General features: G+C 36.4%; 1 long non-coding RNA gene across 1 annotated transcript in view; it reads left to right on the plus strand.

Annotated features, from left to right (window-relative positions):
* The window catches only part of LOC115612057, a 251,982-nt gene extending 246,292 nt beyond the window's left edge, over positions 1–5,690 (plus strand). Inside the window, exons 4-5 of the long non-coding RNA XR_003992866.1 lie at positions 3,151–3,263; positions 5,436–5,690. This is a non-coding gene — a long non-coding RNA (uncharacterized LOC115612057). The remainder of the gene's footprint in view (positions 1–3,150; positions 3,264–5,435) is intronic.
* The last annotated feature ends 12,753 nt before the right edge of the window (positions 5,691–18,443 follow it).

Genomic DNA, 18,443 nt, shown 5'->3' on the forward strand with positions numbered 1-18,443 from the left:
AAGCAGTACTTTCACATACCATCATCTGCCATTATACGGTTTTACTTTCCACTCTCACCCATTGACATTCAATCACTAACAATTATCACCAGCCCATACCTAACTCGAAAGTATTTTTGCAGGCTCGCTGAACCATGGCAAATTCTTCTTGCAAAGAGGAAAAAGCATCCATCTCTTCAAGGAATACTTTTGTATGACATACAGTCATATGACATAACTACAACAGATAAATCTCTTCACTAGTAGAGTAAGATTTGAGATAGATGCCCTCATTTGTGAGTTGGAAGTTATAACTAAATTCCAAATATTCCTAAGTGAGGGTATTTTGGTTTGGGTTGGAGTTGTTTTGGTTTGGGTTGGGTTGGATTTTTTTTCTGGTACGTCTATGCTGACTTTAAAAGTTATTCCTTTCAACAGACTGGACTCAGGCTTTTAAACAATGTTTATAATGATGGCTTACCTATACTGAAAAGATTCTTCTGCAGCAATAACTGAAAAAGTACTTTTAATCAGGATATTCAATCAGGAATGTAAAATATACCATACAGGATTGTCATGGAAACCTTACCTGGACCAGCAGTTTATAGGGAGCTTTAAATTGGGGTTGCATAAACCTGCAGCATAATAATAATATCTCTTCCTTATAGCCTTTGCAATTATTTCATTCTCTATAATACAATTGTGAATGTTCCTACTGCCTATGTATCTACTATTTTGGGAGGAGTCTTACTGCACTATGTTATTAACTTAATAATAATTTTAGAAGGAGTTCCATAGGTGTACAATTTATCTAAAAACTGTCTTTCTACAAGTCTTTCTGTAGGTTTACCCAGCAATCATTCAAGTGCCTGCAGTGTAATGCAGAGAAACCTGAGCTAGATTTAAATTTAAACACTGGTAACAATCTGACCAAGGCAGCACTGAGCTCAGCACAGCCAATTTACTTAGCTGAGAAGCTGGGTAAATTAGCTCATGCTGAGCTCTGCGCTGCCGTAGCTGACTGCTGGCAGTACCCAGGCTCACTAGTTTAAAGCTAGTGTGGGTATCTCTCTGATGTGCTGCAGTCATTGCTGGTGTACTCTCACAGTACAGTGTACGCATATACTTAAATCTTTGCTTTTCTGTTTCAATGGTGTCTTTTTGTTGAGTATGTTCCATGTAAGAATTTCCTAATTTTCTTGCTCTGCCATTATTATTATATTTTTTATCATATATCATTTTCTGTCTCTTTAAAACAAAACAAAACAACACAACAGCACTTCAGTTTTTGTTTTCCTTTAGCCTTTTCCAGTCCTGCCATGTGTTTTGAGTTGGAGAGACCAGATTAAGAAGTATGTTGCCTCCTTCCATGTGCTTCATACTGCTGTCTATACCTGCCACATGTGAATGTCTTCTGTCTAAAATAAATATCAACATGGTGCCCCCCCAGACTTTAGGTAGAGTTAGTTAACATGATGCCATGGTGACTGCTTCCTCTCCCTGGTGTGTCTGGGCCCAGTATCCTGAAGGATGTACATACCACATATGTTCCAGAACTGCAAAAGAGTTATAGTGTACACCAGATATGCTGGCAAAAATTACATTGACAAGGGTAATCAGAAATAAATTTTGAAAAAATTAAAAATATCAAGAATAACTCTCCAAATGTTGCTATGCCTTTTATTAATCTTCTCTTCCTGTTCTCATATCTTTGTCCTTTTCTACTCTGGTCACTGTGACTCTGACTCTTTAAAAATATGCTTTGATTGATACAGCATCCTCTCAGCTCATTAAAAGCGCAGAAGTGATATGCATTGCTTGTGATAGGATAATGCAGCTCATATCTTGGTACATGAGAAATAGAAAGGAAAAGTAACACAAAATCTGTCTCATTCAACAGATTTATTGCAGTTATCTGTTTTTTTAAATAGCTGGTGAAATAGATACCACTCTAAAAAGGGCCAGACAGGTAGACAGACATGCAAGTAGGTCTCTGTACTTTATTGGTTTGGAGGACTGATGGAAAATTATCACCCTTGGCAAAAATTCTAAACATCAGGAGAGGAGAAGGCCGCAGAAGAAAAGCAGTACTGTATTTAGGGATTTCATTACATCCTTCATTAAAGATCAGAATGAAAAAAACAGGATTTTAATAATGAGGTATAATTCAAAATAATTAGACAATTAGAATAAATGCCTCATTAAAATAATGAGATTTGTGTGCTATATAATGATGCTTGGTTTTTTCTCATTCAAAAATGTGGAAGTTTTGGTTAATAGTTGAACTCCCAGAAATGCTCTTCTGTTAAGTGTGGCTTTTATCCTAGCCCTGAGCAAGGACCAGCCTAGACTGTGTGACATTGGCGAGCACTGCAAGCTCTCACTGCTCAGAGAGACACAGCATGTCATTCAGTTCAGATCAGTAAGGACCATACCCCTTAGCTGTGCTGAATGTTTTTTTGGAAATAATGATGTGAATTTTGTCACTTTAAAAATGGTCTTTGGGGGGAATTACCAACAGTAAAATGGGTGTTGGAATGAGAGCAACATCCTGCCCTCCAGGATTTTTCATGAAAGAAAAGTATTTCATTGCCATTTGATTGCCATTTGAAATGACCAGAGACATATATTTGTTTGCATTCTCGTATCACAAACACCTAATCAAAATGGTATGAAGAGACAGGGAAAGCCATTACCAATCTGAGCCCAAATACACCCAGTTTCAGCCTGAGAAAAATTTGTAGCCTGAAGTTATAAGCCACTGAAAATAGGTGTTTATAATGGAAGTGCCATCTTAACCTTATCTGTAGTGGCACTACTGCTTTGCTATAATATCTCCTCTCCTAGCATCTGTGAAATTGTAATCTGTCCTATGGGTGGTAACTGAAGAGATGATGAAACCCAAGGATACGCTCTGAACTACCTTAATTTGTCTGTACTAGGTTTTTAGTGACACATAAGGGAAGGTGAGCAGGGGGTGAGGGGCTGATGTCAGACAGCTGAGTGCCTCAGACATGCTTGGGAGAAAGGGAAGCAGGGCACCAGGTGACTGTCTGCATCAGTCACCAGATCATCTTTTATACCTCAATATTTTTTTCTTTTTCTGCAGCAAGCATTGAACAAAATTGTTCATGATATTTGAAGGTTTCATCTATAATATTTGTTTTTCAGCCTAGTGGACCTAGAAGAAAGCCAGTGTAGGACTCATGGTCCTGCTAATGAAGATGTTATCTCCGGAAACTTTCTGCATTACTCAGCATTGTGCTATCCAGCTGCCAAATAGTGTATGTGCTACACTGATTCTTTGTAATTAAAATAGCTCTTCCGTTACTGCCTCTATCATTTAGGCATGATGAGAGAGACCTGTAATGCTATCTTAAAAAAAGTCCTGGTAAATATTTTTGTTGTGTAACCAGCTAGTTATTTTTGTCTCCTAAATCGTGTGTTGCCTTACCTGACTTCTTTGTAAATTGGCCACAATTATCTTTAATGGTCAAAAAAATTAACTTCTTTTTCAGGCTGTTATTTTTCTACCCATTAGCTCACAGTAATGTTCAGGGATATAGGATCTGGCTCCTTGGAAGTTTTCTTACAAAACTTAACCATTTTCCCATTTGAACAAGAACACATAAATATTGGGGGTACAAGTGATGGGAGCCTTGAAAGAAGTCAGGATTTTTAACTGTTGGCAAAGATAGCTTTGCTTATAACTCAAGTAGTATCTCATGTCTTTACCTCATGAGAGGACCAAATAAAGTAGAACTTCAGACCTGCTATCAGTCTGCAGGGCTGTTCAGACAAATCTGGTAAAGCTTTGGATTTGATTCTCTACAGGAGAAAGGAATTGGCAGAAATTTCTGTTATCCAAAATTACTAAGTTTGAATACTCCACTTATTGTATCTTTCTGTACCCATATTTCATATGCATAACACGGAACTGCTAGAATGAAAGGCCAGAGGGGGTCTCTTTTGTGCACTATGCAATGCAGCATGTACCTAGCCCTCTGGCCTCATTCTCTCAGAAATTACCCTTGTTAATAATCTGCTTTATCCTTGCATTGCCTTCTGATTCTCTTACAGCCCTGTGAGTGCTCTTATTCTAGCTCATGCAGGTACACAGCAGTCATCAATGATTTCTTAGCACTTCACATTATTCAGATTTCTTCTAATTCTGGGAACTATTTGACTATAAGGGACTAAATTTGCCTGAAGGTGTGTCCTGGTCTCATCTGGGATAGAGTTAATTTTCTTTCTAGTATCTGGTACAGTGCTGTGTCTTGGATTTAGTGTGAGAATGTTGATAACATACTGATGTTTTAGTTGTTGCTAAGTAATGCTTACCCTGATCAAGGACTTTTCAGTCTCTCATGCTCTGCCAGTGAGGAGGGGCACAAGAAGCTGGGAGGAAGCAGAGATGGGACACCTGGCCCAAACTAGACAAAGGGGTATTCCATGCCACAGAATACCACAGAACATCATGCTCAGGATATAAACTGGAGAGAGTTGGCCAGGACCTACCAATTGATGCTCAAGAAACACATTACTTGTGTTTCTTGAGTTTTATTCCTCTCTCTCTTTTTTCTGTTATTATTATTGTTATTATTATATTTTACTTCCATTATTAAACTGCTCTTATTTCAACCCATGGGTTTTACCTTTTCCCGATTCTCCTCCGTATCCCACCACTGGTCGGGGGGAGTGAGCAAGGGGGTGGCTGCATGGCACTTTGTTGCTGACTGGGGTTAAACCACGGCACGGTGTATCGTTTGTTATTGACCCTGGGGACAGTCAGTGTAGGCAGAGCTGGAAAGGCAATTCATGTGTGTGCATGCACATGTGTTCAAGACTTGGAACGTGGACCTCTCATCTTGTGTGAAAAGAGCAGTTGTATTTCCTATACACAGATGACATTTATATTATTTTCACGTACACTATTCCCATATATTTATTTCTGAAATAAGAGTACAAAAGGTTCTGAAGACCAATATAAAATAGTAGGTATTTTGGAAAACAGGGGAAATACTAAAACAGACAGGGACATAGATATAAAATGTTTTCACTTTGAGGCCAAATCTAATTGTCAGGAACATTCAACACCGAAGTTGAAATTCATTAGTTTCACAAGGATATGTACAGACTCTTTCACATATTGTGTCTTGTAACAATGTTTGCCTAATTATCAGAAGAATGTTTCAAACTGGTTTGATTGTCCTTTTTGTAGTGAAATACTATTTTTTTAAAATTGGCATTACAATTTCAGATCGCTTCCTACAAAAAAACATAATTGCCGTGGAAATAATGTTTAGATGAACTGGTTGCTTATCTGAAATGTTTTTTTCTAATATGTGTTAGGACACTTTAAAGCTACTACTTTAAAGTAGCTGCAAAATTGCTGTAAGTCTTTTTCTATCCTGTTTTCTACATATGCTGATACTCTTGTTCTGTCCGTTATCCAGATGTCCTTCATTACCAAGACAATTCTCTGAACAGCTGCAACAATGCTGGGAAATGCCACCTGAAATTAGAAGACAAGATCAAGTTTTGAGAAGATATAATATTTTATTTTATTAGTTTACAATAAACTGTACCATCTTCGGCAACAAATAAATGAACTTTTATTAGAGACTTTTATTACAGAGACTTTTATTAGCTTTGTGGCTAGCATGTGTTTGCATGCCTAGTTTTGAAATGACGGTTATGCTTCTTAATAGGTAAGTACAGAACCTCAAGCAAACAGAAATGTGCTTCCAGGAGCACGTATATATGTGTGTGTGTATAAATATATGTATATATATGTATATATTAAAAAGGAATGCTTAAACAGAAGCACTCCTTATGTCTAAAAAGGGAACACTTTTAAACATACTTGCTGCCTTTAAGTACACTGAACTTTTAATGTGTAATAAAATGCAGAATTTTATCAGTACCAGTATCATCTATAAGATAGAAATGGAGAGATAGTGCTAATTATGTGCAGAAAATCTGACAAAATATTCTGCTAAATGAACATGTAGGTGTCCACCTCAGTGACTGAGCAGTTAATTATCTTCATCATGGATGAGGTAATTGTGCACATGTATTAGTACTGTAAGAGCATGTTTCATGTATAATAACTGGGCCTAAATATCTTCCCTGTTTTCTTTCTGAGATCTTGACGCAGACTGCAGCAACAACCAGCAACACTGGGTAAGTCCTCTTACTGTAGCCCCTCTCTCCCTTCCATGTTAGAGTGTCTTCACATAAATTTCTTGTTTGAAAGAATCTGGGTGGTTATTTCTTGTCAGTCTGTCTCATGTATCATAGTTTCGAGGTATTGGTTAAGAAGATGACAGAGCTAGAGGGGTCTTCTACAACAAAGATGTGGCCAAATTCACCTCAGTTGATTTCTATCTGAAACAAAGAAATAAACCTACCAGAGATTCAAGCAGGGCAATCCTAAGAGCCTTCAAAGTAATTTTGTAGTTCAAAGTACAAAAACCTTTTGTTCTATCTGGATAGACACAAAAATGCCTGAGATGTTGGGTGTTGGTTTCTGATTAAATTCTGCAGCATTTGGCAAAATAAATCTACCCTTTTAAAGGTAGAATATATAGTGTATAAAATTATATGTAAGTCGAACAGTTTTGCCTTAGCGCAGCTTGGTTAAAAACATTCTCTAGAAGCATAAACCACAGGAACAGAAGCTGAAAAAAGCATTAATTGAAATTAATGCCACTGGAATTTATACATTTATATAACAAGTGTGTTGTGCTCTTTCAAACTGGTGAGTTAGTCTTCACTTTGCAAAGATGATCCACTGCCTCCCCCCACACCCCTTAATTTCGAGTAAAAACCATCTGCTTCTCTCTAGTGGTTACTTTTTAATTACCTTGAGTGCCCTATTTCTGTTGTTAAGAAAGTTTGAGGTTTCCAAGTCCAGTTATATACTGAAAAATTGCTAGTTTGCAAGCTAGAACTGAAGTCAGAGTATTGAGCTCAGAAAAAAAAATTGCTTGTGGGGATTTTGTTCTGACAAGAAAGAATGACTTTTAAGGCCTCCAAAGATGCAAAATTCTTTCAGTGACATGCATTAGTGATAATCAGTGTGTGTTGCTATGGTTCAGTAGAACTCAGCACTGAACTTCACAAAACTCTTTCAACCTTTCCTCTCTAACTGTATAAATGTGAAAGTAACAATAAATCTTGTTGACAATTACTTCCACATCTATTGGCAGTCAGTCAGCTGCAATGTGAACAATATTGTGCACAATATGTGCAGCACAGCCAACACCCATTAACTATCTCCCTAGTTTCTCCTGTGATTTAGAGAACATGTTATTTTTCCCCAGTGAGCAGCCCTTTCAAATGTTGAATTAGTAATATTAGCACCAAATACTACTAATTTGTCAGCCAGGCTGTGTTTTTCCAGAGTGTTCACGATGGGGTCTGATGACTGCTTTGTAGTGCAGCAGAGCAAAGATGAAAATTCAAAAACTTTTGTAAATCATTTGTGTAAGACATAAAGAAGTGGTGTAATTTTTTTTTTTTTTTACCATTAGAATAGTCAGTCTGTATCTAAAAAAATAAAAAAGTGGAATTTCAACAACTATTCAACAACTAATTCAAATGCATGCTAATATGGAAGCATATACATAAGTTCTTTCAAGAAACAGAGCTAGAAACATTTTCTATACAATATGAAATACTTGTTCAAAACAGGTATTGTCAGGACCTCTATATTTTCAGATTTTAAAGGCTAGCTTAAATAATACTTATGAAGAAGAAAAGAAACTTCTCTGCTATAAATAATATCTCTATTGTATATCATGCGTTTGTTGCTTGCATACGGTTTTCATTGACATCAGTATGAAATTTGAGCAAATAATTGTGTAGCATATGAAAGCGAAAAGCACAAAGGGTTGATAGTCTATTTTTCTAATCAGTTTTCCTATGCAATTCTTACAGCCAAATGCACATACACGCTTATATGTGAAACCATACACATATGGATAGATAGACCTGTATCTCATTTTCATAAATACATAGCTACCTACTATCAGAAAAACATGACATTCAGTAGACAACAGAGATTTGCTGTGGACATCTGAAAAATTAATTCAGCTTCTTTCATTTCATGAAGTTGTTTATTTTCAATTCATGCTTAGTCAAATACATCATATGAATGATATATAAGTAGGGGTTGTTACAGCTAAATCTATCTATAGTTTTCCCCATTGCAAAATTCACAATAGGTCAGCATTAAGCTGACTGATTTAGTACACAGGGGCAAATGGAGGCACTTTGGTGACTAGGGAAGATGTATAGGAAGCCTTTTGCCAAAATAGTCTAAAATGTTGGAAGAAAGTTTGTGAATTATGTGTGATTATCCAAGGAGTTTTGTGCACATCTGTATAGCACTATTTTTAAAGAGAGAGCATGTAATCGAACTGAAGACTGGATGGAGTTATAGGAATACTGACTGCACAGAGAGCCTGTGTTACTGAGCAGCTTTGTTATCTTGCACACCCTGGAAGGTTCCGCACTTCCAGAACTAGAAAGTCGTCTTATAATATAGGAAAAACTGTATTTCATTCCTGGTGTATCAATGTTGAATTAAAAAAAAACCAACAAAAAACACAAGCCCCCCCCCCCCCCAAAAAAAAAAACCACCACTGGGAGTGAGGACTGTGGGACTATGGGGAAGGTTCTGTTCTGGGAGTTATCACTGATTTCTTGACTCTAGGCCAATCACTGGCAAATGGTTTCAGTGCTATATAAACTGGGTATCTAAATCCATTTTAGACAACTGGCATGATTAACACCCACAGTTCTCCCCAAAATAGTGACTCAAGGCAGTTCCTTACAGATTTGATAATTTGGAGAGAAGAACACTGCCCAGGGATTCTGGAAATAAAATAAATTTTATTACTCTAAAATGTGGTCTGAGGGGCTTAACGTCCAGTTCCCAGTTTTGTCATTAACCTTCCTGGACCCATTGAGTACTTTGTGGAACTAACACAATTTTGACTGATAGTTTTTTGGCTTAGTTAGACAATATTTTTAAAATACTGTTAAGATCTTTCCATGGAAATTTCTCTATAACAGAAATGTACTGCCCCTTGCAGAATATAATAGATACTACGTCTTTCTTTTATTTGAATTTGGATAAAAAGACTTGATGGAATTCTTCAGCACTAACCGAGCTGAAGCGATGATATTGGTTGTAAAAACTGCCCCTGTGCAAGAATGTTATATTTTTATTGAAGTCTTCTGTTTTATACTCAGTAATTGCCCTGTTTTTAATTCCCTCGTAAGTATCACAACTAAAAAGAAGAGAAAAAAAGGAAAATACAAGAGTATATGCTGTAAATGTTATTTTCACATATTTTTTTCCCCACAAAGAAAAGGAAACTGCTAGAAATGTTGATTTGTTTTAAACCTTTCAACAATTGGAGATTATTGAAATACTAAATTACTGGCACACAAGAGAACTAGATGATTGTTGTTCCACATTTACAACACGAACCAAATGATGACTTGGAAATAAACAACAGCAGCAAATATTTTGAGTCTTAATTATCAGGCTGAAAAGGCTGATGAACAAAAGAGAGAAGGGGGGTGATGTGCGGAATAGTGAACAGAAGGACAAACATGTTAAAAAAAAAATTAAAGCCTTTGTCAGCCTCAAAAAGAGAAACAGACTTAATTGTTATTTTCTCTTCATTTCATTTTGGGAGCTTTATCTGAAACTATAACTTACAAAGAGCAATTATAAACAAATGGCACCCAGCGTGAATACTTCTCTGAGGTTTGATCGTCTCATCCTTGGCTCTTACATCAGCACAATGATGTGTTGCCCATTGGAAACCAGCATGACTAGGAGTGTAGAAGAGAAGCCATGCAGTGATTTAAACCTATAGCTTCATTTATCTGCTCCATATGGAATTGCAACCTGGACAACAGTATCAATCCATTAAAATGAAGGGCTTATTCCAATGGAACCTGGCTAGATTAGTTAAAGTATTCTGCAATTCATGGAAAACAGCAGAGAATATGGAAATAATTTCCTAGAATAATCCAGAGACTTACTTTATGCTTCTGATATAGATCGCTGGGGAAATAATTTAAAAGCATTTTTAAACATCTTCCATTTTCTATTATGAGCCTTTGGATTTCCACAGTTTGAGAGAAGTGAGACTTTGTGGCTTAGAAAACTAATTACAAAACATAAAAATGCTCAAGTCTAATGGAACAAATCAGACAGAAAAAAAGATTTCCATACAGAAAGATCAACGTTGGAATGGAAGCTACAGCTTTTACGTGTCTTCCTCTCAACATCTTTGTTATACATTCTCTTTGTTCTTGTTAGCTTACTAATTAGCTGTGATTTTTTTTTTTTTAATGCCCCTTACACTGGGTTAATTTTGTCTTACTCAACAGCAGGGGTTTGTGTAATAATAATTCACATAGCAATGTCAATGATTAAAATCCTTTCATTAACATGGTACCTTAAAGATAATGAATGTGAAGCTTTTAGCTAACCCAATCTCTAGGCTCAGAAAGGCAGTTTTTGCAGAAAATAATAAAAAAAAAAAATGCTTGTACAGATTAGCTTTTGCCAGCAGAACAAATGAGATCTTTGTTTGGGTGTATTACAAACACAAAGTCATACAAATCAAAGAGCATTTATTATGAATACAATGATGTAGCATGCTTCTTTTGACAAAAGAATTCTAATAATGTACTTGAAGAATGCAAAACAGGCATTCAGAAGTATTAATTTTCTGGCATTTTTTTTGTAGACAGCACTGTCAAGGCACAGATAATCAACTGAGGGGTCAGAGTGCCTTGAGCTGAATGTTGTCAGAGATGTGGCGGAAGGTGCTTTGGGCTGGGTACATCATTTCGCTTCAGCCTCTTCAAGAATTTTAAACAGATTTATCTGTCAGGATACAAGAAGTGTGGTTCAGTAATTAGGGACATAAGATGAAATACCATTTTGGAAAGTTTTAATAAGTGCTAGAACAACTGTCTACTGAACTTGCTGTCTTTTCTAAAAAATACCTTTTCACCTACATTCTAATGGTTCTTACATTTCATTTTTACTGAGTGCAGAAGATGTTTGCTGGATGAATTCATCCACATACAAATAGTGTAACTAATAAAGAAAGGTGCCGTAGCAACAGCAGCAAGGTGACAATATTGAGAAGACCAGTATCCCTCATTCAAATCAGTCACAGCATTTCACCTTAATATACTGTGCTTTCACTTCCCTAAGTCAAATCTTGGTTTTGAAAACCGATATGTAGTATATCCCTATTTCCTATGATCCCATATATCTGGATTATTTTTTGAATGTCAAATTACATTTGTGCAATAGCCAACTGATTTACGTGAATAAATTCTGGTTTTAACAGTTCTATTTAAAGACTAGGGAAAAAAACTGTTCTTGACACCATATTTCCTAGTTAAGATTGTAGAGGTTTTGTACATTTTAAACTGTTTTTTCCCAGTGCAGTGGAAACTTCTAAATCTCAAGAAATCATGCTGCAAAAACTCAAGCAAATCTGTGGCTTTATTTATGTAGATGCTGTCATTGAAGTCAGCTGTGTGCTTGCAAAGCCTTTACTGTATTAAGGTTTTTAGCAATTGATCAACATGAACAGAATTCCTCAACAAATGAGTTCAGCTGACATTTTCAGTGGGGTGATAGCCAAATGGGTCTTTCAGATTGTCTCTCTGCTGTGTCATTCACTCAAGTAAGTAATTCAAGAAGGAGGTCAGTGAATGGGTAGTTAGTGGGAACACTTACTGCAGCTGTAGCTTCTCTGTAATTTTCCTGTGGATAATTTCATATATTTTTGTCTTTAGTGCATTGCTGTTCCCATTGCTCTCATAAGCACAAATAATTGCTTCAATTTTTTAAAGGAAAGAAAGCAGAAGATAGCCCCCTAGAAAGCTGAGTCACTAAGCTGGCTACTAAAATTAATATAAATATGACTAAGTAAAAGTTTCATCTGGTACGTATGAAAGCTGAAATAAATGCTTTTCTGTAAGACTGTCAAGACAAAGCTTCAGGGTTTGATTTGCCCAGCAAGATGCAGAATCTGTGAAAATTCTTAATCTTGTGTATGTAAACTGAAATAGTCTGTATCTTGTTATTTTTCCTCATATTTTGGCTTACAGGGAATAATAGACTGGTAAATTTGGTTCAGCTGAGCAGAGTTCTACACACTGTGTAACTTGCCTTATAGCTGCCCTCAAAAAAAAACCTGAACTGAGTCATGTGGATTCTTATTTCCAAGAATGCCTCACAGCCTGAAAAAGTGAAAAGAAAAACCTTGTTCTCCAAGTAAAGCCATGCTGCAAAATACGGAGTGGCCACAGTTTCTTTGAGCTCCACGGGTGAGGTCTGTTGCTAACTAGATGCTCTCAGCACTCTGCTACTTCCAGGCCTATGACAAAATGGAGCATGATGCTGGGACTTGCATAATCATATGGCATCATATTGGGACCAGAGAAAAGTTTTAGAAGGTACAAGAGAAATAAGTATGTGGGGACCGAAGGGGGAGTGTGGTTCGTAGAGCAGTCACAGTTTTAATGCAGTTACACCCAGTTCTGATAAATTGGAAAATAATACCTTTTTATCCACTTAGAATGTAGACAGCTCAAAGGTGATAGAAGACCAGCTTTCCCTCTTGCCACGCTTTCATGGTCGCTCTTGGTACATCTCTGTGTCCCATACCAGAACATAGTTGATCCCCTGTTACACAATCTGAGCAACAATTTTGTATGATCCTTTGGATTTTGTTGGCAAATTACTTCTTCCTGCAGAAGTAGCATATTGAGTTCATATTATAATCATTTACTCTCTTATAGCAAATGCTTCCTAGATTCTTAATAACATCACTGAATACCAGAAAAGGAATTAACTGGCCCTTATAAGTCAATTCTATATCAGCAGAGACAGTGAAAAGGCTAACCCAAGACCCTCAGAAATTCTTCTGGGAGTCTACTTTTAAAATGCCAATTTGTGTCTGTTTAGTATTGAAGTAATATTTTCTGATTGAATATTGAAATAGTATTTTCAGTTTCTTTGGTTTTATGTTTAGTATTTTTGCGCCTCTTGAGTACTCATGGATAAAGAAGTGCTTGACAGACTGCACTCATTTTCCAGGGTGTCTTCTCAGCTCTGTAGTTCACTAATTTCCTCACCCTTTTTTCCATTCTGACATGCAATGTTCCTCTCACCCTTCCAAATAATAATCAACTGTTTCTTATCAATAAACCTACCCCTTAAAGAATGGGTTCAAATGGATAAACACCCTGACCTCCATCTCTCTGTCCTGGATAAGCTGTGCTCAGCTGAGACATAGATAGTTACCTATCAGGAGATACCTGCTTCAGTGTCTCTTTTATATCATCCTGTGCCAATCATATCTTATTGAACTGAAAAATGCAAATCTTGTTTGAGTTATCATTCTCTTCTCAGCCTGCAGCTGTGTGAGAGTGTATCTTCAGTGAAAACTACTAATAAAAGAACAAGACCTATTGTTCCTATATATATTTTGCCATATTCTGATACATTTCAATTTTTATGGCATGTGGAACAGCATACGTGATAAAAGAGAGAAGAAATCAAGTGAAATTGAATATATGCAATTGCATGGTGAATGGGGAGATATTTTTCCCCTAGAAAATATTTTGAAGTAGCTTATTCCTGTATGAATGGGGACCATCCTCCAGTTACTAGAAGCGCTTTGGAACAAAGAGATTTTTAATAATTTCTTTTTTTTTTTTTTATTGGATATCTCACTGGTCTGATAAGGAAAAAATAGTGAAATAAGTAAATAATAATAGCTTCAGAGATTAAAATAATTGTCGGGTTTTTTTTTTTTTTTTTCTTTTTCTGAAATGTCTGGTTGGGATGTTAAGGCTTCTAAGTATATTGGGCTTTGGTGGCTGTCTTATCATATAGTTTATAAGAGGCCCTATTGCAACTAGAATGGCACTGTCTGTGTCATTGCTGTCTGGGCTTGGATTTAATTTTGGTACATCCCTTACAACCAAGAGGACTTTGGCATTGCAGTTTGTTGCACTTTTTTATGATCTTTATCTCACTGAAGTGCATTCTCCCCAGCCTACAGCCACAGCCTTCTAGTCTGGAACACTACTTTTGCACATGATAAGTAAAATCATACCAGAGAAAATTAATGGCCAGTCCTTTCTACTGGCTTTGTAAAGACTGACCTCAGCAAAGCTGAGTCAGTGATCATGCTGCTACTTCTGCCTGGAGCTGTGTAAGATTTTATACTTACATATATTTGGTCCAGGGGAAGCATATTTGTGCAGCCAAAAGCCAGTAGATGTGTAGGTCAGGGTTTGGTCTCATAGGTCTAAAGAATAATAGTATACTCTTAGCCTGTATGTGATAGAAGTAGGTGTTCTGCCAACTATGGTTTGTATCTTGTCATTGTGGTAGAACAGCTAAAGGCGAATGTGGAGAGGGAAAGGAAGAGAGATTTATAATACAGAGATTGTCACAGTTAGAGTAAGTTTTCTTGATTCCCTAACCAAAATGTTGTGAGGCTTTCTGCTTTGTGGAACAGAAACACAGGATGGCCTATAATTCCTTAGAATAACCATTCTGACATGTAACGCATTCTGAAATATAACTCTGAAACAACTCTTTGCTGTCTGCAGTAGGGACAATAGCTGTATATAACAGAAAGGTCAGATTCCAAGATTGAAAATCACCAGTCTCCAAGTAGGAAAACTCTGAAAATGTTTTGGAAGGATTGTTTAATTTCTGTGGGTTTACCTTTAAGACAAAATTTCAATGTGTGGAATTCCTTTCAAAAAGGAGTTTCTATTGCAAATGCTACCTGTCACTTCAATGATTACTTGAAAATGGCATCGTCTTACTAGTTTTGACAGGAGTTCAGATTTTGTGTTTGCAACCTATCTGTACTGTAGGTATGAGTTCATTGTCCATTGTTAAGAAAATCTTGTGGTGAAGGAAGTGGAAGCAGAAATGACTGGCAAAAGTTAATAAACAGTCAGTACAGCCTGGAGCTTCAACCTTTGCTCCTTTACTGTTCCTGAAATACCGAGATATTTAAAGTATACCTGAGTACTACAGTGTGGTTTAAATCATAGAAATGTGCTCCTCTAATCGTCAGGTGATGATTTTATGTCTTTGTCTATGACTAGAAACTAAACAGGAGTCCGTAATTAACTGATCATTGCAGAATTAGATGGCATTAAACTCTATTTAGTTTAATAAGCTGTAGTACTTGCCCAAATGAAAGGCACAGTGCTCTGAAGAACCTCCTGAAAAGAACAGGGAATAAGCTCTGTACAGCTAATATCTTTTCTGTTGATGTAAGTTGCTGATGTAATTATATATGGTTAAAGAGAGAGAAATGTAGGTGAGACAAATATGTCTTTAAAAACATATAATAATGGTAATTGCTGCATACCCTTACAGTGGAATAGGAAAAAAGAAGGAAAGATTAAAAAATGCTATAGGAAAAAAGTTAAATTATAAAAAAAATAGAGTATAAGCACACTCGTTAGAATTTATTAGATTCAAAAGCTTACTCCTATGTGAAATTCACTATTGGCCATTACAAACACTAGAAATGCGGATGCTAGTGTTTACATTCTTGTTAACAGAAAATTGGTGAGCAAAGGTTTTAGTGCAGTGTCTTGAATTCACTGCTGCACCCATTCTCCATCTCCCCCTCCCCAAATTCATGTCTGTCTTGATTTCACATAGGCAGAAAAATATTTGGAGTTCATTTATGCTGCTTTTAATTTGTCTAGATGGGTCACCAACAAATTATGTGGATGTGTTTCTGCCTTTTTTAGCACTTCCAGCTCTTTGTGGTCCCATATCATCATAAGCCCTAAGTTAACCTAAGTCTCTTCCACAAAACATCACGAAAAACTAATCCACCATAACTTGGAAACCACTTTAAGAAAGGGAACGAATTCTGAGGCAGTAAGTTACGCCACTTGAACTCAGAATTGCATATATTACTCATGCTGACACTCATGAGTACAAAATGGGCACATATATTTGTGCAAGTGGAGATGGAATAAGGCATAGGAAAGATATAAATAGGATAAGATCTGCTTTTAGCATACATTCTGCTAGTAACTGCTTTATTCGTTCTACTCCTCTCAGTAATTTTCAACATGAGTAGGTCAAACTTAGTAGCAATGTTTCAACTATATGCTGGTAAATGCTCCTATGATAAATCTTAGGGACTCCCCTGTAAGAAAGTTAAAATTGTATCAACTAAGAACTTTTTCTAAATGTATTTTGATACATCTCTGAATTTTATGTTATCTGTGTTCATGTCAATACAGATCACAGTAGATTATTTTATTGCAGAATATGTTACGCTGAAACAAAATTACTGCATATTCACTGGGTGGTGTCAGACTGGTCTTTGTTTTGCTGCAATTAGATGGTAGTGATGGTGTGACGATGGACATCAATACAGTGACAGAAAAAACGGACACGTAAATCAACCTGAGTGTAATAAATGCTTGAGAATTTGACAATAACCATTTGAGAGTCAACAGGGAAGCTTGGCACAATGAAGTGCGGTGAATCAGGATGATCAAATGATTCTATTAGTTTGCTTTTATTAGTCAGATCTATTTCCATTTTTTTAATATGACCAGGGAAAAAAGAAGTAATTGTAATCAGTTTATCAACTACAACCCTGACAGAGAGTATGCCACTGGTAACTTGATTTTATTCTAACTGAACACACTATGTTTTGACTAATCTTCAGCATCCAAGATAATTCCTTTAAGATGTCAGGAAGATGAGTCAGAGTAATAGTTTATTTGTTTTATTTTGGTGTTTTATTTAAAATAATCTCAAAATACGTTTCAGAGCTGATCTTGTAATTTCTGGCAGACATGGGACAGATGAAGCTTAAGAAACTGAAAACCATCTCAATTTATCTTCACACCACAGACTGAGAGTCTATCATGGGCAGTCACAGTATAAGCTTTGCCAGTGCCCCTGCCCTCTCCCCCTGTCACATGAACTTCACCTAAAATAATCACGTACTCAGCAGGAGAGAAGGGATTCTTTAACTGTGATAGCTAATGCTCAAGGCTCCCCTAAGCAATGATGAACAATTATTATAAACTATTGCAAATCATAGACAGTAGGCACTGTGATAGAGACTTTTGTAGACTGGACTGAGACAATTACCAAATGAAGGAAAATATTATTATTTTAGGAAATGTAACATTTTAATACATTGTGAAAAATGATGAGGGAATAATAAATGGAGGGCATAAAAAGAGCTAATAATAAAAAGAAGCTTGGTGAGAAATCCCGCTGTCATATTTGCATTTACCCTGAAACTAATGCCGTGCACATTTTTGAATGCAAATAATTCACAAGAGGAAGCAAAACGAGGATGTTAATAATCATTTTTCCCTTAATGAGAAGCTGTACTTTGATTGAAAGGAGCTTTAAGGTGGCCTAAACTAGGCCTAACAAAAGATCTTTTGTTTTTTTTTCTTTCGGAGACTTTAAAAGAATGAGTTAGAATAATATTCTGTCACTTAAAATCCCCAGCATTAACATTGTTATCACAAATCTTATTTCAAATTAAAAAAGACGTGTTAGGAAAATTATTCATTCCATATGGGATTTTCTTTTTCACTTTGGCTATTAACTTAAAGTGCTTTTTCTTTTGGGAAAAGCTAAAGTTTTTAGGTTTCTTTTCTTTTTCTTTTAAATTGCATTGACAAAATAGATTGTTGTATCGGCTCTGAGTCCTGAGATAATCAGGACTTCCACACCGAGGCTCTAGGTTGTCTTCATTATTCTTTTACCTAGTGAAGGCTTGTTAGTCGCGGATGGCTTAAATGGAAACTGGCCTCCTGAATTGACTGGGCTGTCCATCTTCTTACTGCTGCTTAGAAACACTCATGTATTTCGTATGAAACACCTTAATGAATTAAACCTAAGTTAATTCAGATTCAAAGACACCATTTCCAAACATTAAGAATATGGAAATTACGTTGGGTTAGACTGGAGACACTTTGCAAGTGTTGGCCAGCACCTTTTTATCCACTCATGGCAAATCCTAAATTCTTATTTATTAAATTAAACACCCTTTCTGTTAAAAGGAGGTGAACCAGATTGATTTGTGGCCATATGGCCTGAATCTTGTAACTCTCCCCAATGGAGGAGTATAGTATAATTCTCTGTGAGTCATCATCAACACACTAAAGAGTGAACGAAACATCTTCACTCATGCTATGTATCCTGGAAGACAGTGGTCATGTTTTCTGTGAGGAATTCAGCCAACAGGGTTTGATTTCTTTTTGTGTATTTGTTTTCACTAGGTATTTTGAAAAAAGCCAGTGGGTTATGTATGCTCTGCGCTGCATGGGGTGTGTGGCTGATCGCTGATGTGCCATGTAATGCAGTTTCTCCTTGA

Source organism: Strigops habroptila, chromosome 8, assembly GCF_004027225.2.
Source record: "Strigops habroptila isolate Jane chromosome 8, bStrHab1.2.pri, whole genome shotgun sequence".
NCBI lineage: Eukaryota > Metazoa > Chordata > Aves > Psittaciformes > Psittacidae > Strigops > Strigops habroptila.